This window comes from Anabrus simplex, chromosome 1 (genome assembly GCF_040414725.1).
Source record: "Anabrus simplex isolate iqAnaSimp1 chromosome 1, ASM4041472v1, whole genome shotgun sequence".
NCBI classification, from domain to species: domain Eukaryota; kingdom Metazoa; phylum Arthropoda; class Insecta; order Orthoptera; family Tettigoniidae; genus Anabrus; species Anabrus simplex.
The window spans coordinates 1,525,493,560-1,525,516,347 of NC_090265.1; positions in this window are offsets into that span (position 1 = coordinate 1,525,493,560).

The window sequence follows — 22,788 nt, forward strand, 5'->3', positions numbered from 1 at the left end:
TCCCACAGGTGCTTTTTACCTGCCGGTCAACCTACCGTACGGAATATTTCTTCTATATTCGAGACACCGGTCACGAAGAACCAAGTTGTTATTTTAACCGTAACTTTACTTAGCCTATGGCTATCACCAGGTTGAATGACTCACACAGTAGAATCTCTGGCCTTCTGAGCCCAAGTTAGCGGGTCCGATCCCAGCTCATTTCAGTGGTACTTAAAGGTACTCAAATACGCTGACTTCGTGTCGGTAAATCTCCCGTAGAACAACTTTTCGGCTCCTCGGGGTCTCCGAATACTGTAAAATTGGCTAGATGGACGTTATACTAATAAAACTGTTATTACTGTCTCCTGAGGTGTGCATTGGAACTCACAGGATGGAAAGGATTTTTAATTCTTTCCTCATTTTAAAACTGTGTAATATGCCGAAATTTTACTGGAGATTAAGAACTTGGGGGTAAGAACATCACATCGAACTCAGATTGAAGTAACTGAATCTTGTTTTCATTCGATATTCGTGAGTTAACGAGCTAAATATTAGTTAACTTGTCGCTTATTATTTAGAAACTTTGGAAAGTCTTGAAACTAAGCCGGAATCCTTGTACAATTGATTTGAAGAAAAACCTCTGGTATTCTTGACGAGTAAAAAAATGGTATATTAACCCGGTAGTTACTAAGCAAGAATGTACCCACGTTATAATAAATGTCTAATTCAAAATATATTTGAAGATCGTACACAGGTACGCTATACCTTACAACGTTAACGCGCACTGATTTATTTTACGGGAAATGAAAGTAATTTATGAAATTATGAAATTAACATTGAAAATAAAACGTCTTCAAAACAATTCATAGCATGGATGATTTTTTCTTGTACTAATTATTTATTATGGAACGAAAACAGTTTCAACCTGTCTCCATCTCTTTTCATAAAAATCAGACAAAGCGATCTGTAAAGCCGTGAGTGTCAAGATTGGACGATAGTAAACATACTGTTTACTACTTACTTTACGTCGCACCGGCACAGACTGGTCTTAGGCGACAATACGATAGGAAAGTCCTAGGAGTGGGAAGGAAGCGGTCGTGCCTTAATTAAGGTACAAATCCAGCATTTGCCTAGTGTGCTAATGGGAAACTACGGAAACAATTTTCAGGGCTGCCGACAGTGGGGTTAGAATCCAAAATCTCCCAATGCAGGCTCACAGCTGCGTGCCCATAACCGCACGGCCAACTCGCTCGGTACTAAACGATGTGCATTTCTTAGTCTGCGCACACAAAGACAGTAACAGATAAGAGACAAAGAAAGATAAGAATGTAACAATAAAATAATAACAATAAATCGCTGACCTGTATCGAACTCAAGACGTACGCTTGGAAGTTAAGGATCCAGCGATCCAACGCAAAATGCCAACAGGTATACAGGTTATTAAATACTAAGGGTCATTTTCTCGTTGCATAAGGGCCAATTACAGGAACATATATGCGCTTACTTTAGACGTAGATCACCCTTCCAAAGTTTGAATTAAATCTGTGACCTACAGCGTACTCTTCCGCTGAACAGAATAAGTGAGAGAAAAAATATAGGGGCGAATATAGTGAGGAAAATTAATGTATTATAATAACCGTGCTAGTATACAGGGTGTGTCATAGCTATACAGAAAAAAGTGAAGGATGCTCTTTGTGTTATGCTAAGAGCGTTGTGCAATCGTATTGGCGGAAAAAAATGTTCTTTTCGAGGAAATGAGATAAATTTATTTCCGGGTATGCGATTAAAATTGACAAACTTACCGTATTTGCTGTGCCAGAGAGCCAGCCAGTGCCTGCTGCTGTGCGTCAGAGGAGAGAAGGGAGGGGAAGTGGGAAGTGGAAGACAGAGGTAATGTGGGGCACACCACATATCCTGAACAGAGGCTGTTGTGAATTGTGCATCGAAGTAGGATGGGGCATATCGGATATCTACTGTAATCAAACCATTGAGCGTAATGTTTCCTTCGTTCAGTATTTCATTCCATTTACAATGTTGTGAGTGAGGGAGTACACAATCGTGGGGCGGCAGTGTTGCATCTTCGAGCATGTTCAATAAAGAACGTTATTGCCACAAACAGACGAGAGAAGTAATGATCTGGTGCCTTCCTTGACTGACAAGTGTTTCTTAATTACAGTGTCCTTGTACTGTGTGCGCAGTTACGGCTATTTAATAAACTAACTGTAGATATTGCCCGTAATAGAAAAGGACAATGATGAAACAACCTACATATTGTTATTCTACTGTGAATACTGTACACCGAATATTAAAAACAAAGAGATAAATTAAATCTCTTATATTCACCCCTAAAATATCTGTGAAATGATGGCGCAGAAAGTGTGTGTGCGCCATTTAAGTACATGATAACTAAATTTCGAAAATTAACGGCGATTGTGGAACACGGTATATACTCCTACCACATTTCACCGTACATGGTATAACTCTATTGTGAATTCCTTAGCTCACTTTCATGCATCTTAAAATAGTATATTGTAAATGTGTGAGTATTTCTCTTATGAAATAATTTACTCCGATGTATTTTGAGGATTACACGATACTGTATACTTGTTATATAATTATACATATTGCTTACTGGATTCTTATAGAGGTATCATTCTATAAATGCATGAAAATATAATACATTTGTTGCATAATTTCTGTTTATTTTATACGTATTTCAATTCTACAATGGAATCATTTTCAACTAGGATGGCCGCGCCCCCTAGGAAAACGTAAGATCACACTGAAACAACAGGAGATGTGCGAATACAGTCACATTTGATTATCCATATGGGACTTCTACCATAGTTCTTCTTACTATATCCATATTTCTGTGAGGTAAAGTGTGCGAATGGCACAGTGTCTCCTGGTGTTGAATAGAACATATTTGTTATGTTCATTTCCCTGTCTTTGTTAGTGTCTTCTTAGGCTTTGAGAATATGAAATTGACTGAGGGAGTTCTACAGTACATACAGCCATTCTCTTTTTTTTTTTTTTTGCTAGTTGCTTTACGTCGCACCTACACAGATGTGTCTTATGGCGACGATGGGACAGGAAGGGGTAGGAGTGGGAAGGAAGCGGCCGTGGCCTTAATTAAGGTACAGCCCCAGCATTTGCCTGGTGTGAAAATGGGAAACCACGGAAAACCATTTTCAGGGCTGCCGACAGTGGGATTCGAACCTACTATCTCCCGAATACTGGATACTGGCCGCACTTAAGCGACTGCAGCTATCGAGCTCGGTCACAGCCATTCTTAGTGATGAATGATGTGAAAGTGTTGCTTATACGGACAGTTAGTGTATGCATTTCAGTGAGTTTAAACTTCGGGCACAGTGAAGAAAACAACAGAAAACTTCGCCATTCCTCTTTTCCTTGTACGCTTCTTCAGTGCAGCGTAGGCTACCTATGGCAACCGCTGGTGTACCTAACCAGCTGAGGACTGAATATACATACCAAACCAAACGCCATGGAGCAGCATCCCCGAATGGCCTTGGCCTACCAAGCGACAGCTGCTCAGACACTTGCACGGAGATGGAACGTGTTGACGCTTGCAGGGAAAGCCAAAAATTCCCGGAAATTACTAAGCATGCCTATTTCAAACAGTGTCACGTGCACGGAGGCCCAAGGAGGGTTGGAATGCAGAAATAGGGGAGGGGAAGGTCCACAAGGTAAGTGGAGTTCATTGCTACAGTTGATACCTGTGTGATAAGTAGTGTTCCGTGTTGAATTGTTCTGCAGCTATGGAGTTCACTGAGACCACCAAAGGAAAGCCTTTATTGATTTACAACGGACACCAGTATATTGTGGACTGTACGAATAAAGATCAAATGGCTTATTGGCGGTGCGTTTATTTCAAGAAAAGTAAATGTAAAGGAAGAATAACAACGAAAGGTAATACAGTTTTAGGCGAGACAAGTCATGTTTGCATTCTGGACGACGCGGTGAATGGCGTGAAAAAAGCGTAGCGAAAGCAAAAACAAAACAAAAAACGTGCAAGGGAAACAGACAGTATGATTTCAACAATTTACACCGAAGAAGTAGGCCAGCTCTTCAATAGAGGCTATGACTTTGTGACATCGCTGCCATCACATAGAAGTGCCAAACAATCATTACATCGCATCCGACGGAAAAGAATGGGTCTTACAAAAAGACCCGATCGATTCTAGAGGCGTAATAATACAGGGAAGACACATCAATGAACGTCGGTGGAAAATTCCTAGTTGATGACGACAACAGGGGGCCTAAATATAGGATATTAGTGTTTGCCAGCGAGAAAGTAAAATCTGCTTTAGCAAGTTGCTCTTCATTCTTTGTCGACGGGACCTTCAAAAGTTCAAGCAAGCAGTTTGGGCAGTTATTCATCATCCACGCCGATCTTGGAAGTTCTTGGGAAGAAAGCAACACGATACCAGCTGTCTACGCGCTGTTACCATACAAGAAACTGGAAACATATGCTCGTTTCTTCGAAGCTGTTAAAAACAACGTACCAGGATAGAACCCTGTGGCACTTATTATGGACTTAGAAATTGTCATCGTCCAATCAGCTAAAACGCTGTTTCCTCAAGCTGAGATTTTTGGTTGCAACTATCATTGTAATCAGTGTCTTTGGAGGAAAGTACAAGATTGTGTCCTTGTTACTGCGTACAGGGAAAATGAAGAAATTAGACTTCATATTCGAATGCGTTCAGCACTAGCGCACATTCCCCTAGAAATGATTGATGAAAGTTGGCTATGTATTCAGGAGAGCTCGCGTGAAAATCAGAATCTACAGGCGTTTGACGACCATGTCGTCGATCAATGGCTGGATAACGAGCACTTGCCAAGGCATATGTGGAACTGTTGTGGAAGGCGGCATCGGACCAATAATGTTTCTGAAGGCTGGAACCAAAGAATAAACAGTTTAATTTCGAGAGCGCACCCGAATGTATATTCGCTGATCAAGACTCTTCGAGATGACGCAGTGTACTACGGTAACCGGTTTGACAGGATAGTTTTGAATATCGATGGGAAGAGAAGAAAGAAATCAACAGTGAAGATCGATGAGAGGATTTCAAAGGCCTTAAAAGGACTTGAAGTTGATGGCAAACTAAGATAATTCCTAGTTTGTGTTGCTTACGCTCAGAAACTGCAGTGAAACTACTCTGGAATATTACAGGATTTGTAAATCATGTAAACATTGTAAATATATAAATATTCTGAACCATAATTAATAAAGAAAAAATGTGACAGTGGAATACCACTGGATAATCATGCAATATGTTGAATCAGCACTTAAAAATAAAAAAACTTGACGAACTTGCATAAAGTGAAAAAAGATATATCTATGGGGAACGCAGAGAGACTAACTCCTCGTCGTGTTCCCTGGAAACGGCGCTAAATCGGCTAAATGTCTCTTGCAATGTATAAAATTAATCAGAAAAACAAACCCCCTGGCGCAACAGTCCGTGAAGGGCCTTGGTCTACCAAGTGACTGCTGCTCAGCCTGAAGGCCTGCAGATTACGAGGAGACGTGTGGTCAGCACGACGAATCCTCACGGTAGTTATTCTTGGCTCTCTACACCAGCGCCACTATCTCGCCATCAGATAGCTCCTCAATTCTAATCTAATCACCTCGAACCAGCCTTCAGATTCAGGTAAAAATCCTTGTCCTGGCCGGGAATCGAACCTAGGGCTTCCGGGTAAGATGCAGGCACGCTACTCCTACACCATGGGACCGGCACTTATAAAATTAACAGTTACTTATAAATTGCATCTAATTTCATTACCTTGATTACCAGAGCTAGGATTTTTGATGACGTGTCATCTTTTAATTGGCTCTAAATAGATATTGTTAACGTGTATAGAAATCTTTATCGTAGTTTTCACATTGTAGAAATGCTAATTACCAAGAAAGTGGCCGTGCGGTTAGGGTCGCGCAGCTGTGAGCTTGCATTCGGGAGATAGTGGGTTCGAACTCCACTGTCGGCAGCCCTGAAGATGGTTTTCCGTGGTTTCCCATTTTCACAGCAGGCAAATGCTGGGACTCTACCTTAATGAAGGCCACGGCTGCTACCTTCGAGTGCGAAGGTAAACAAATAGCAAAAAATTTAAAAAAATAAATAGAAATGCTAATTTATTAGGTCATTTTATCATTTTTTGCCATTTTGTATTATTAGGTCATTCTATAAAGTTGTAAGTCATTATGTCAATGGCGGTTTCTGGTATAGCGCAATGGAGCAATGAACCTCCAGTTTATATCACATTGTACTTAACTACTTAATTTTTCCAACTGCCTTGTCAATCTCGAAGCCTTTGCTAAGCTCGTCTATCTGTAATATACTCGTACTGACTTTCAATTCAAGCGAGCCGCGCGAAGTCCTGGCTGGATACTCGTCTGAAATGCACCCCCCCCATGCAAGGCCACATCTCCGTCCAAGGACCAAGGGGAATGTTTTCATTCCCCGCCCCGAAGGGGAGGGGCGGGCCACCTAGAAGGTAACGCCTTCTCTCTGGCCAGGCGATTTGGCGGGTTTGGAGGATTTTCAGGAGTAGGATGAGGGGGGAAAACGGTGATGTATATTGGAGTTGTGGTGAAGGTTTGGCCTCTTGGCTAAGGAGTGCAGCTCTTATTTCGTGCTTTTTATTGAGAATTTCCATGAGTTACATATTGAGTTGCATTTAGTTACATATAGGATTTACAATACAGTTTTACAAGTACATATAGTGATGGTACAGTTGCCAGTTAAACGTGATGGTTTAGTAAGGGGTGCTGGGCTAGAGTTGGGATGTTAGGGAGTGGAGGGTTGTTGTAATGTTGGTGATGGATGTAGCTAGAAGACGGAGAAGGTCTAGTATTGGGAGGGGTGGTACGAAGAAGCTGGTTTGGGGAATAGGTGGGTGCATGGCTGGCGGAGCTGTAGAGGGTGGTGGGGGTGGGCGGGGGCGACGGTGAGAGTTGTTGGGTGGTAAGCGCATAGTTTGGGGTGGGGAGCGGGAGTGCTCTACTCGGTGGTGCTGGCTGTGAATTCGGACGCCGGTGGTTATGAGATGGTGTGCTTCTTCTTCGGAGGGGAGTTGAATTCGTACCATGAATGTCGGGCCGTTCCTGTTGTAGATGCGGTATGCTCGGAGGACTGGAATGCCTGCTGTGTGGAGTTCTTCCAGGATGTCTCTTGTTGTTATGGCTGGGTCAATACCCCGAATGACACAGCTCGGCGCTGGTGGCTGCTGAGGTGCTGGTGTTGTGGCGGTTGCTTCTTCTTGTGTGGCTGGCTGGGCTGCGCTGGTTGCGTCTGTTTGGTTGGCAAGGGGTTGCTGGGTACTAGGTTGTGAGGAGCTTAGGGAGATAATGGGTAATGACATTATGGAAGAGGGATGGGTGGTCGTGGTGGTGATGATAGAAGTATGGGGAGGAGTGAAGGCCGAGGTAGTGATGGTGGTGGTAGTAGTAGTAGTAGTAATTGATATGGACGATATGGTGGTGGGGGGCGGTGGGGGCTTCTGGGTTGTTTTAGGTTGACATTCAATAACGGTAGGGAGAGTGTTAGGGTTATCACACATTTGCTGCAGAATATATTCTGGGGTTGGCACCACTGTATATTGTCTGTTGTCGATCTTCGCTCCGCAGGCTTCCAGGACTGCTGCATCGTCTCCGTCGCGTAGGTACGCCAGGACCTGCGTTGAAGGCTGGGAAGTTGTACGATCCATGAGTTTGCGCACATCGTGGACTCGGTAGCCGCCCTTTCGAAGCTGGGTCCGGATAAAGTGTTCTGTGAGATCGGTGTCTACACCTGTGAGGAGGCAGGAATACATGGTGTTGTGGGGAGGCGACAGCCAACTAGGCGTCTGCCTATTTATACTTTCTTGGGCCGACTGAGTTGCAATTAGAGGTGAAGGCACCCCAGCCGAAAAAATGCAGGTGTGTTTGGTTGATCCCGTGTTTGGTGAGAGATATCTCCGTCCGTACCTTAGCGAAGGGTGTGGTGAGGTGCGGGGAGATACCGACCAACACGTAGACAAGACCAGGATATCGCAGAAACGAATATCCGTGATTTACGCTTGTGCAATATTCCTCTCTCTCTCACCCGTGAGGATGGTTGCCCAGTTGTACTTCCTCTTAAAACAATAATCATCACCACCATCTGTCACCCGTCTTCGTAATCGCAAGTCGTGTTGTTGGGGTTAGAAAACTAGTACATACCTGCCATCTGTTGCCCTTACAGGAATTTAACTACGGCAACAAAGAATTGTACATATATTTAACACTAGTGTTAGACAGTATCATTACTACCAAAAGTCACATTAAACTGCCAAATTCCGATTGAGATTTTGTCCCAAATATATTACTAATACTTACTGGACATCTATTCATTTGCCTTCTTTGGAGTAATTACTTCTTCGAGAGAAACTTAACTTAATGAAAATACCAATAAAAATGCTAACTGCCTAGCCCACACGACTTCGTAAAATTAAGTTATCAACGTTGTCAACAGTGCGAACATACATCCCTAAAGTTTCCTTCTGTTTTTCAAATGTGATACTAGTGTTTATAAAACTTTGCAGTATTTATCATAATTCGTTATATTATTGTACGCTGTGCAAGCGTGTCAGTGTACTATTGTGTCGTACAGAAACTTAATTTTTAGAACATAAAGAAGTTACAATCTTATGTCCGTGTGTGTGTTTTTGTGCATGTGGTTGCGTCCACAGTCTTTGTGCTCGGGAAAGGTAAGGAGCTACAAAATGAGTATGAACAGTGTCCAGATACCTAGAAAGACAAATTTTTCTTCTCTCTCTCTTGAGCGCAAACTTGAGATTAAGAATGCCGGCCGCCCACTGCCTGATCTTGATATAACGATGCAGATTAAAAGTAAAGAAATCGTGCGTAAATTCAGAATAGACATAGGCCCTTTGCAAAAGAATCGAGTGGACATGTGGGTGCGAAATTACCAAGATGATGTTTTGTTTCCCTTGTTTGTTCTTTGTGAGTGATGAAAGCGAAGGGACTTGGACCAAAGTCGGAGTGGAGGTATGTGGGGGCGAAGGGGGGCGCACAAGAATTCTTCCTTCTGTTGAACCCCCAGTGGCGAAAGTCACGTGCCGCCACTGCATTATGTGGTCATTTTATGGAATTTATTGTCCGGCTCCATGGCTAAATGGTTAGCGTGCTGGCCTCTGGTCACAGGGGTCCCGGGTTTGATTCCAGGCAGGGTCGGGAAGTTCAGACATAACGGGTTCTGAGTTCATTCCGTTGGCACGGAGGCTGGGTGTACGACCCGAAGGTCGCCTACGGGAGTCAAATCAAAAATACCTACACCTGGCGAGGCGAAGACTATTTTATACTTTTTGTGTCATTTTCTTACATGTTGAAACATTTACGCGTGTGGTGTTGGCTTTCCAGGAGAGGCCAGTATTTATGTGCATCTTCGTCAAAGTACCTATCAAATTAGATTAGATACCGGTATCCAAAATTTATATTAGTATGATCATCCTAATTCTGACTCATGTTATATAGTGAAAGTCTCCGTGCAAGTGTCACCATCCTAATTCTAACTCATCAGGTAGGGTGAAAGGCTCCGTGCAGGTGTCACCATCCTAATTCTGACTCATCAGGTAGGGTGAAAGGCTCCGTGCAGGTGTCACCATCCTAATTCTAACTCATCAGGTAGGGTGAAAGGCTCCGTGCAAGCGTCACTCCTTGCAAGTGTCACTCCGTGCAAGTGTTCCAACCCCGCTCAGCCCGAAGGCCTGCAGATTACGAGGTGTCGTGTGGTCGGCACGACGAATGCTCTCGGCCGTTATTCTTGGCTTTCTAGACCGGGGCCGCTATCTTACTGTCAAATAGCTCCTCAATTGTAATCATGTAGGATGTGTGGACCTCGAACCAGCTCACGGATCCACGTAAAATGCCATGACCTGGCCGTGAATCGAGCCCGGAGCCTCCGCGTAAGAGGCAGGCACGCTATTCCGACAGCGATACTCAATATTCATGCTTTAAGCTTTATATGCTCCAGTATATTATGATCTATAAAAATACGTGAAACTCTATTTACCTAGGAGCAAACAATACTTTGAGCAAAGGAACTGAACTAAATTGTGTTGTCTGGAAAGCTTTTCTTAGGCGGAAATGAAATATACATTGAGGAATAAATATTTGTTCATTACGCCAGCTTCGGTGGCGTAAGGATGGGATGTTTGGCTCTTATTAAGAGACCTCGGATGCAATACCGAGTTCGTACAAAATTTTAATACTGGAATGAGGGCTGGAGCAATGTTCACCATCGTAATGAGTACATTTCTTTTTAGAATTTGTTTTACGTCGCACTGCCACAGATAAGTCTTAGGGCGACGATAGGATAGGAAAGGCCTAGGAGTGGGAAGGAATCGACCGTGGCCTTAATTAAGGTACAGCCCCAGCATTTGCCTGGTGTGAAATGGGAAACCACGGAAAACCCTCTTCAGAGCTGCCAACAGTGGGGTTCGAACCCACTATCTCCCGGATGTAAGCTCACAGCTGCGCGCCCCTAACCGCACGGCCAACTCGCCCGGTCCTAATGAGTTCAAATATGGGGAGCTATCTGATATGAGAAACAACGGATCCGGTGAGGGAAAGTCAGCAATACCTTCAATAACCATGTAGTTGAGCAGCAGTCTTCGTGCTAAGCTAAGTATTTCAATGAACTCTATACACCACGGGTTTCTTTTACTTGTTCATTAAACTATCCCCAATTTCTTCCTGATTTCAGTCCATTTTTCTCACAAGTTTGAAATTCTTACCATTCAGAGCTGATATTCACTGGAATAGAAGAAGTTATACAGTTATTGTCGACGTTCAAATCACAAATTGATTTGTCGTTCGCACCTTTAAACGCAAGTGTACAATAGTACGGCGTGTACCAATACTTGTTGAACTACTGTATATGCGGGCCAAGGCTCGTCTTTTATTGTATACTAGCTGTTAACCGCAGCTTTGCTCGCATGGATTTCGTAATTTCATAAAAGTAGATGCTCCTATCTACTGCACTAAGATATTTTCTGAAAATTCCTATGGTATAAAAACTCACCGAAAAAATTAGTTTCATTTACCCCAGTACCTCTTTGCAAACCACGTTTGTGGCATTGCCCTTTGGGGCTAAGATGACCTGGCTATTGTCGGAGCTCTTTATCATGCGACATAGAACTGTCCATGTGAGAAACAACGCCCTCTCAAGTCGAAAAGTTCCTTTTTAAAAGGAGATTCCAAATACCAATTTCCACGTCTGTAACATCTTCGGTTTTTGAGATATAAGGATCCCCACAAAAATTCAACACCTTTCTATGGCCTCTCCCCCCCCCCCTACGGAAACAGAAGAAATTGAGATATAAGTATTCGTATAAAAGTAATTTGAAATTCTTCCCTTCATTTCAACGCCATCCCCTCCTTAGTTGACTTTCCGAAAGCAAGCAAATGCGTGTTTCTTTATTAAAGGAGATTACAAATACCAATTTTCACGTCTGTAGCATCTTTAGTTTTTTAGATACATACTCATAAAAAGAATTCGACTACTTTTCCACATCTTTTCACACCCCCTTTAGTGGATATTCGAAAAATAAAAACATACGGGTTTCTTTAATTTTAAAGGAGATTCCAAATACCGATTATCACGTCTGTAACATCCGTTTATGAGATATAAGTATCCCCATAAAATAATTCAACCCCCTTTTCAGTCCTTATAACCACCCTCTTAAGTGGATATTCCGAAAATAAAACGTGTTCCTTTAATTTTAAAGGAGATTAGAAATACCACTTTTAACTTGTGTAACATATTCATGTCGAGATATAAGTATCCTCATAAAAATAATTCCATCTTTTTCACTTCTTTCCCTCCCCCTCCCCCGACAAGTGGATTTTCCAAAAACAAAAATGTACGTATTACTTCATTTTTAAAGGAGATTCCAAATACCAAGTATCACGACCGTAACATCAGTTTCTGAGAGATAAGTATCCCCATGAAAATAATTCAACCCTTTTTTCACATCATTTTACGCCCGCGCTTCAGTGGATCTCCCGAAAACAAAAATGTACGTGTTTCTTTATTTTAAAAGGAGTTTCCGTTACCAGTTTTCACGTCTGAGATATAAGTATCCTTCAAAAAAAGAATTCAACCCATTTTTCAATTCTTTCCACCCTCAACCCTTGGGTTGATTTTACGAAAACAAAATAACACGTGTGTCTAAATTTTAAAATTAAGGTACCAAAAAAATTCACGTCTGTAACGCCTTCAGTTTTTGAGATACCCTAAGTATCTTCATAAAAATAATTCAACTCTTTTCACTTTTCACTTTATTTCACCCTCCCGCCACCCCTAAGTGGATTTTACGAAAACAACATAATGCGTGTTACTTTATTTGCAAAGGAGCTTCCAAATACCAATTTTGATGAAAACTGTTCAATTATCCTTGTAATTCATACGATAATTCTGTTCAGAGTGCCTTTGTACACAACAATTATACAGAGAGGCTTTTAGAAGTCTATGTGTACAGATGTAATTGTAAAATTATTTTGATTTGTTCTTTTCATAATACTACAATTAATAAAAAAAAGACGTTCAAGAAGAATACAATCGAACATAAAGGACTCAATAACCAATAAATCATCCAGTATATCAATTTACTTCATCACAGCAAAAAGACCCATAAGCATCATCGAAACTAACGACACTTCAATATAATGCTGAATGGTTATCTTTATTGCCTATGATTTTCGCGCTTTATTCGAGGATGTAGCCTACTCTGTCATTGTTTACTAGAGAAAGTAAATTATAAAAGCCGTTCGAGGCCCGAGTGAATCATTTGTCGGAGAGAAGAGCATTGGGTTATTGCGCCCTGATGTTGTTAATATTTTATGTTAACCGGTTTCGTTGTAGCGACGGAAATGGATGCTAAATTGCGTAGCTCGGCTTTTAATTTAGTTTTGCTGGCCTGTGTTTACTGGTCGGTCATTATGTTCTAAACGACAGAAATATGTAAATAATTCAGAATACTTTTAACAACAACACAGAGCTAATAGGAGCGATTTGGAATGCACACACAACACACAGTTGTAATTTTATTTGTCATTACAGCTGCCGTTGCATCGGACCCATTAAAAGTCAACAGAAACGCTAGCTTTCGAATTAGGAAAGCTGGTGTACTTTAATTTCGAGCCCTAAAAGTATTTGTTGAAAAATGATGGTGTTATGTTTAAAAATTAACAGTTTCTGATTAGTGGAATTATATGAGACCGTTAAGTTGCATGTGAAATTATAAGAGAATTGGTAATCATCGGACAGTTGAAATGTCATTATCAACAATCATCATAATGGATCAGAGTTGTATCAACATGCCTTGGAAACTAACAATGAATAGAAAACTTAACAACAAATTTCCTCTTGTTTTATGAGAAAAATGAATTGTACTTTTCAAATAAAAGAAAATAACCCCAAGTACTTTATATAATAAATTTTCAACCACCATTATACCCATGTAGGTAAAATAAGTAAAAATGAATTCATCCCAATTGTGAATGTTATCGATAAATCATAGCAGTAAAAATAACTGTTTTGATGTATTACTAGGAGAATAGGATTAAGTTAAGAATAAATCATCGTTGCGCCTGAAAAAAAACCGCTATGATTTTTTGAGAATTACTGACCCGCAACACATCATGGTGAAGAGCGGGAATTCGTGACGATCTTACAAGACAGAACTTTGATAATAACTTTACGTCGCACCGACACAGATAGGTATTATGGCGACGATGGGAGAGGAAAGGCCTAGGAATGGGAAGGAAGCGGCCGTGGCCTTAATTAAGGTACGGCTCCAGCATTTGCCTAGTGTGAAAATGGGAAACCACGGAACACTATCTTCAGGGCTGCCGACAGTGGGATTCAAACCCACTATCTCCCGGATGCGAGCTCACAGCTGCGCGCTCCTAACCGCATGGCCAACTCGCCCGGTAAGACAGAACTTTACAGGCCGAAGTTCTAAGATGGAGTATTTCACACGGTTGTTTCTAGAGACGCAAGGACGATATCGTATTCTGTGCTTCAGTGAAAGACGCATGGGCCCAGTACTGTTTATTTAATAATGTAACTTATTACAATATTAATCTAAAATCTCTAAAATATCTTTAATTCCTAAGTGATCCTATTTGTACAGTAGGTAGATCAGCTTCACTGCTGATGAAAAATAAAATGTACAATTTGTAGTCACTATATTTGTGGGCCATGTTTATTTATCGCAGTAAGTAAGTACAAACCCAGAATAAAGATTCAATAACGCACCTTACGATAAAGTAAATATGATAAAAGTACTGATTTAATGGGAATAGATAAATGCTTTGTTTATACACACACATACATACATACACACGTATTCATTGTAGACTGTTATACCTCTTATCGTTCAGTCTTCAAGTCACGGTGAGCTTTTTTATGACAGGAAATGTCTGTACCAGTAAAATACATACAGGGCTTTTATAAAACTTCTATAAATATTTTTTAAACATGCATCGGGAAAGGAAAGGAATGTGTTAGAATTATACTTTTTGTAATACAATTACTTCTAACGCGACATATTATGGTAATTAAAACTATTTGAATGAAATATTAACGTTGTAAATGTTTTTTGCTAGGGGCTTTACTTCGCACCGACACAGATAGGTTTTATGGCGACGATGGGATAGGAAAAGCCTAGGAGTTTGAAGGAAGCTGCCGTGGCCTTAATTAAGGTACAGCCCCAGCATTTGCCTGGTGTGAAAATGGGAAACCACGGAAAACCATTTTCAGGGCTGCCGATAGTGGGATTCGAACCCACGATCTCCCGGATGCAAGCTCACAGCCGCGCGCCTCTCTACGCGCACGGCTAACTCGCCCGGTGTTGTAAATGTCACATGTCATTAAGGAAGATACGTTTTCAGGCAAATAGGTCTTCACTTAAAATGTAAGAAATGTGTTCACTATTCGAACTGGAAAACTCAGAAACATGGGCTGGTCAGTTTCATTTTCCGAATGCGTATTAATGGATAATTTTTGTAATCAATTTGGTGAATCTCCAAAGACGAGCTATACTGCTCAAGGCGTCACCATGCTGACTGTGTATGTTAGACTCTCGGCTGCACAGCAGTCCTCTAGATACATCTATCAAGGGCGGTATGTGCCACGATTTATTTTATATTTTATAAACAAGGGCTGATTCAGACAGGGAATTGTGTAGATGAAAAAAAGGAAGAGCGAAACAAATAGTTGTTGAATCCAAAGGGAAGTCGTGGAAAGATTTTAGTAATAACCTGGAAAGGCTAGGTCAAGGAGGAGGAAAATCTTTCCGGACAGTAATAAATAATCTTAGGATGGGAGGGAAAAAGGAAATGCTAGGGGCTTTACGTCGCACCGACACAGATAGGTCTTATGGCGACGATGGGATAGGAAAGGCCTAGGAGTTGGAAGGAAGCGGCCGTGGCCTTAATAAAGGTACAGCCCCAGCATTTGCCTGGTGTGAAAATGGGAAACCACGGAAAACCATCTTCAGGTCTGCCGATAGTGGGATTCGAACCTACTATCTCCCGGATGCAAGCTCACAGCCGCGCGCCTCTACGCGTACGGCCAACTCGCCCGGTGAAAAAGGAAATGGACAGTGTTTTGGGTAATTCAGGTGAACTCATAATAGATCCCAGGGAATCACTGGACAGGTGGTGGGAATATTTTGAAAATCTTCTCAACGCGAAAGGAAATCTTCCTGCTGGTGTGTCCAACAACCGAGCTCATGGGGAGGAGAAAATTATGTTGGAGAAATTAAGCTTAAGGAAGTGGAAAGGTGGTAAATAAACTCCATTGTTATAAAGCAGCAGGAATAGGTGAAATTAGACCTGAAATGGTGAAATATAGTGGGAAGGAGGGTATGAAATGGCTTCATGGAGTGTTCAAATCTTCAAATTGGACAGAAGCAGGAATTGCACCTATCTATAAGCAAGGGAAGAGGAATAATTGCAACAGCTATCGAGGAAGGGAGGTTGCGATCAGTGGTTGAAAGGAAGTTGGATGAAAACCAGTGTGATTTCAGACCACAGAGGGGCTGTCAATCTCAGATTTTTAGTATGCGCCAGGTAATTGAAAAATTCTGCGAGAAGAATAGACAGTTATGTTTATGTTTCGTATATCTAGAGAAAGCATATGACAGGGAACCGAGGGAAGAGATGTTTGGCGTACTGGGGGATCATGGGATTAAGGGTAGATTATTAAAATCAATCAGAGGCATTTATGTTGACAATTGGGCTGCAGTGAGAATTGATGATAGAATTAGTTCTTGGTTCAGCGTACTTACTCGGGTTAGACAAGGCTGTAATCTTTCACCTTTGTTGTTCGTAATTTATATGGATCATCTGTTGACAGGTATAAAGTAGCAGGGAGGGATTCATTTAGGTGAATATGTAGTAAACAGTCTGGCCTATGCTGACGACTTGGTCTTAATGGTAGATTGTGCCGAAAGTTTGCAGTCTTATATATTGGAAATTGAAAATAGGTGTAATGAGTATGGTATGAAAACTAGCCTTTTGAAGATTAAACTGATGTCAGTAGGTAAGACATCCAAGAGAATTGAATGTCAGATTGATGATACAAAGCTGGAACACGTGGATAATTTCAAGTACTTAGGATGTGTGTTCTCCCGGGTTGGTAATATAGTAAGTGAGATTGAATCAAGGTGCAGTAAAGCTATTGCAGTGAGCTCGCAGTTGCGATCAACAGTATTATGTAAGAACGAAGTGAGCTCCCGGACGAAATTATCTTTACATCGGTCTGTTTTCAGACCAAATTTGCTTTACGGGAGCGAAAGCTGGATGGAATCAGGATATCTTATTCATAAGGTGGAAGTAACAGACATATAAGTAGCGAGAAGTTGCTTGTACAAACAGGTGGGAACAATGATAGGAGGGCACTTGGAATGAGAAGATTAAGGCTGTTAGGAATAAACTCGATGAATGAAGCTGTACGCACAGACTGGTTTCAGTGGTAGGGTCATGTGAGGCGAATGGAGGAGGATAGGTTATCTATGAGAATAATGGACTTGTTATGGAGGGTAAGAGAAGTAGAGGGAGACCAAGACGAGGATGGTTATACTCAGTTTCTAACGATAAGATAAGAGGTATTGAACTAAATGGGGCCACGGCACTAGTTGCAAAAAAAAAAAAAAAAAATGTGGCCACGTTTAGTAAATTCACAGAGGCTTGCAGACTGAACGCTGATAGGCATAACGGTTTATAATGATGATGCATGTATGTTTATAAATTAGAAAAACGTCCAGGAAGAGTTTTAGGTAAAAAATAAACTTAATGTAGATTAAAAGCAATATAATACCATTGATTTGAACATCCATATGTAATGGATGAGGATAGCTCCAGCACTAAGGATGGTTATTAAGTCGAGATAAAGAGGAGCAGCAAGTACTGTGTTTGCGTCTTTGTACACCTCAAACATGTTTAGAATATTGTGGGACTACGCAAGTTATGTGGTGTGTGTAGTCGTGTTGACAGTACATCAGATGTCGCTGCCTACGGTCTGTGTTAAGTCTGGGGTGAACTATGCCATTTCAGATGAAGTCTGGCAGTAGTGTGTAACAGTGCAGTACGAACTTCATCTCGTTTTTACGTTTGAGGTGTAATGCGTATTCCCCAATCTGAGCGAAAGAGAATTGCTGTATTGGTTCAACGTATCATAGGGGTTACATAAAGTAGAGTATCAAAAGCGTCGAAAAGGTTGATGATGATGATGCTTGTTGTTTTAAGGGGCCTAACATCGAAGGTCATCGGGCCCCGTCGAAAAGGTACCGTAAGGCCAAGATTGATAGACCGAGGGCAACAAAGCCACGTCAAAGCCACGTATATCCAGGTAACAGCGCAGACGAGACCAAATTCTTGAGGCAATCGCGACCTGCACAAACTGTACCCAATTGGCTATAGAGTACTCAATTAAGGTCATTTAGACCATTTGTGTTGAGAGAAGATCGGTCACCCAATATCTTAATCAGGGGTTGGATAAGTAACGTAATGCCATGTTTGCGGATGAAAGAGGGATATGACTTAGGCGACATACACGGTGACAAAATATGTTGGGACGTAAAGGACGCGGTTGAAAGTGCCAGCATATTCAAGAGATGCATACATGTGAGGATGCAGGTGTAATGTTTAGGTCTGGGATTGTACATGGCCATCTTACTCCTATGATACCAATTAAGGGACATTAACTGCCCAGCGAAATACCTATGCAATTATTCAACCATTTAGTGAAGAATACAGTGCTACATTCATTTTTCTCGACGACAATGCTCGCCCTCATCGAAAAGCATCATTGAGATACTTCATGAGAGAGGCAAGTATCAACCAAATGAATTGGCCGGCTAATTCACCAGACATGAATTGGATTCACCATGAATAGGGCAGATTGAAAACAGCTTTTCTGATCGTACACAACCTCCACAGACACTCCCAGACCCCATTAGAGTTGAACCGATGGAATGGGACTTCTATATGACGTCAATGTACTGATCGCAAATATGACACAGCGTATCAGAGACCTGAGCAAATTCAGAGGAGGCCATACACGATACTAAGGCAGAGTGAAGCAGGGAAAATCTTACTAGAAACAAAAAGCACACAAATAGTAATTTTCATTATTACTGTTCATTTGCATTAGCTATTGAAAACAACACATATGAGTTCATAAAATTTCATATTTTCAGGTTGTGTGCCTCTGTGATGCAAAAAAACAGCATTCTGTAACGTTATTATTGCATTGTCTGTCTGTCAGGTCATCACCCCAGAGGCTGGTTGGATCCTCAAATAGCACCACCAAAGGCTATGCAGTTTTAGGGAAACTGCAAAAACGAATGGCAGAGCCCAAATGAGGCGTACTAGGCAAGATGAGGAGTGAGGTAGTTTGCCATTGCTTTCCTCACTGGACCAGAAGGTGCTATTGCAGCACGACTGATCCTATGAGCAACACCTTACATAACACTCAGACACTAGTTGTGCCCCAAATGTCATTACTCAGCACCACCCATACCCCAGCAGCTTCCACATTGTCACAGCCATGGATGAGACTGGGACTTCGGTGGAAGCTACACTTTGCTCTGGCCTGCGCCAAGAGATGGATACAAAAATACTGTATCCATCAAGAAATGGCAACAGGCGGAATTATTACATTATAGCCTTAATATTCCAAACTTTCTTTCAGAGTATAAAAAGACTGCGGGAAATATGGTTAGTAGGAAATGTACAAGAGAGACGAGTATGATGTCTTTTGACAAATCTACTAAGACGTGTCAAATGTTCGTCGAATTATTATTATTATTATTATTATTATTATTATTATTATTATTATTATTATTATTATTATTATTATTATTATTATTATTATTATTATTATTATTATTCGTTTCGGACGGCTGTGGACCACGTTATTTCAACCCGTTTGCATCCCTGAGCTTTAATTCTTTGCCAGTATTCCCACATTCGCTTTCTGTGAGCGTCCTTTCTTTCATCAGTCCACTTCCTGCCTGTTTTCAACTTCGGCTTTTCTTGGAATCGCTGGTACGCTCAAATTTTCTTTTGGATAGGAACACGTTCCTGGATGTCTTCATGTGTGATCCCTATTTCTTGAAGGTCTTTTCAACTTCGGTGAACCAGCGTTCCTTGGTTTTCTTGCTTACAAACTAGGATAAGATCCGGTTGGTCAATCTCTGCGAGCTCATGTTATGTGGCCATAAAAATTAATCCTCTGTTTCCGAATGGTGTTCGTTATCCTTTCCACATGCAGGTACAGTTCATTGTTTTGCCGTCTCCTGTACTCACCATTTTCTCTCATTGGTCCTAAGATCTTTCTCAGGATTTTTCTTTCTTTGGCTCCTAACTTTTCAATTAAACCCTTCCTGTTCAATACAAGGCATTCTGTTGCATAAAGGGCCTCTGGGCGAATGACTGAACAGGGCGAATGACTGAACAATAATGCCTAAGCTTGGCCTTGATGGACACTGATCTTTTGTTGTATATATTTCTAGTTAGTTGGTATGCCACTTCCATCTTGTGATAGCTAGTTTTTCAGAGTTGTTAGGTGCTATCCACTCACTAAAGTATTTAAACTCTTCTGCACATTTTATTTTCCCTTGTTCTAAAATTAAATCTTTAGGAGCTGGCTTGATATTCGTTATAAACTCAGTTTTTTCAGAGGAGATCTGGAGGCCAGCCTTTGGTGCTTGGGTTTTAAGTAGATTGATTTGTTTTGCAGCGGTATGTAGGGAATCAGAGGATATCGCAAGAGCATCTACAAAAGCTAGGCAATCTATCGTCAGGCCAGTTCTCTTATATCCTATTTGAAGTCCTATCCCGACCTCTTCATTGGACATCTCTTTGCGCCATTCGCGAATAATTTTCTCCAGTACACAGTTGAAGACTACTGATGCGATAATCCGTCTCCTTGCCTTACACCTGTCTTTATTTCGAAGATGTCCGAAATCTCTCCCCTGAATTTCACTCTAGATGGTGTGTTGGTTAGAGTCTGTTTGATAATTGCTCTCGTTTTGTTGTCTAAACTCATCTCCTATAGAATTTGGAGGAGTATATGTCGATCTATATAATCATAGGCTTTTTTGAAGTCGACGAAGGTAACCACAAACTTCTTATTTCTGAGATTCAGATAGGAAAGAACAGACTTAAGATTCATGATCTACTCTGCGCATGATCGACTTTTTCTGAACCCTCCTTGATATTCACCCAACTGTGAATCGAGCTGCTCTTCTGCCCGTGTCTGAAGGGCTTTCGAGAGAATTTTGTACGTTATCGAAAGGAAGAGAATGCCACGGTAGTTGTTTACATCTGCTTTGTCACCTTTCTTATAAGGGGATTAATCAGGGCTGTTGTCCAGTCACATGGAATTTTCTCTGTTTCCCAGATCTCATAAATGATCTCTGTTAGTCTGTCGATCGCCTTGACACCTGCGGCCTTCCAGAGTTCAGCAATTATTGCATCTTCGCCAGGTGCTTTCTTATTCTTTAATGACTCGATGATCTGGTTGATTTCCTCTTTTGTGGGTGGAGATGAGTCTGGGTTGGGACACGTGGCTTCTTCAATGGCAAATTGTGATGATGATGATGATGATTATTATTATTATTATTATTATTATTATTATTATTATTATTATTATTATTATTATTATTATTAGTAACATGTAACATTACAAAGAATCAAAACGTTAAAACTTTGAAGGTGCAATAGAACTTGGTTAATTCGAACTTGAAGGGTCCGGAAAAATTAAATTAATTTAAAAATTCAAATTAAACAATTAAACACTGTACTCATCACGTTTTCTTTTAAGCAATGAAATTATCGAAAAACTTTTAAACACTCTGAAACCGAACTCGATAGCTGCAGTCGCTTCAGTGCGGCCAGTATCTAGTATTCAGGAGATAGTGGGTTCGAACCCCACTGTCGGCAGCCCTGAAGATGGTTTTCCGTGGCTTCCCAGTTTCACACCAGGCAAATGCTGGGGCTCTACCTTAGTTAAGGCCACGGCTGCTTCCTTCCAACTCCCAGCCCTTCCCTGTCCCATCGTCGCCAAAAGACCTATCGGTGTCGGTGCGACGTAAAGCCAATAGCAAAAAACACTCTGAACTTGACATAAACCACTTCACAATTTGTGTGAAGTTCGCTGGCCTCAACGCTGAACTGAAAGACAAAAGCGGGTATTCTGATGCGGCACAATATATTAAGAGCACTTCATTGTAAACAAAATGAGTGTACATTCCCTTATTAGTTTTGGGTCGGTATCAAAGCTTAGCTGTTATCTCTTAATCCATTAATGACATATAGTTTATCAAGTTTCCCCATGCTCCACCACTCAAGCCTTCACTAGCCAGTGGAATATCACCTTTCATCTGCTGGCAGCTGTCAATCAACTCCACGTGGCTTTAGGATTTTGGCCTAATACGCAAATTTTCCTGGTTACCGGAACTCAAAAGTTCACCTCCTAGAAGTCTATTCAAGGAATATACCCTCAGGGAGCCAATTGCTCGAATATGTTTTCCTGCCAACAAATACGGTTTCTTTTAGAGCACTAGCACGATTCTACAATACATTTCCCTCCACACAGAAAGCGTTTAATCATGGTTAAACATCACTTTTTCAAAATACAAGAGTACTTGTATGGTATTTTTAACATTGTATTATATAGGAATGTCAAGGAACCACAAGACATGTCATTACTAATTCGAATTAACATTCAAATTAACCAAGTTATAAACACATTATTTAAAACTCTGACACGAAATAATAGTAATTATTATTTGAGCCCTTATTTTGGAAAAAATTGAGTGGATTACTACTACCACCACCACCACTACTACTACTACTACTACTACAGCTCAATTATACATACTTGGAGAAGTTTTAGAAATTTATTATACGTATTTCAAGAATAATTGAATATTTATTGTATGAAATTAATATATTTAGGTTTATTTGAACTAAAATTGGTCGTTTTAATTATAAGATCCAAGCAACATACTTCTAAAAGGAAATACAAATCCATTCCATGTCGATTGCAGCCCCAAGTTGTTGATTTAATTCGTTTACTTTAGAATCTTTCCATAAGGACAAGAAGTTGGATTTGCAATAGTGCTGAATAAATACCTGAACAATCTATTTTATCAATAACATAAATGTCATTCGCTGATCAATCAGTAAGTTCCACCTGAATAAGTAATATCAAAAGACACACATAATTCGTT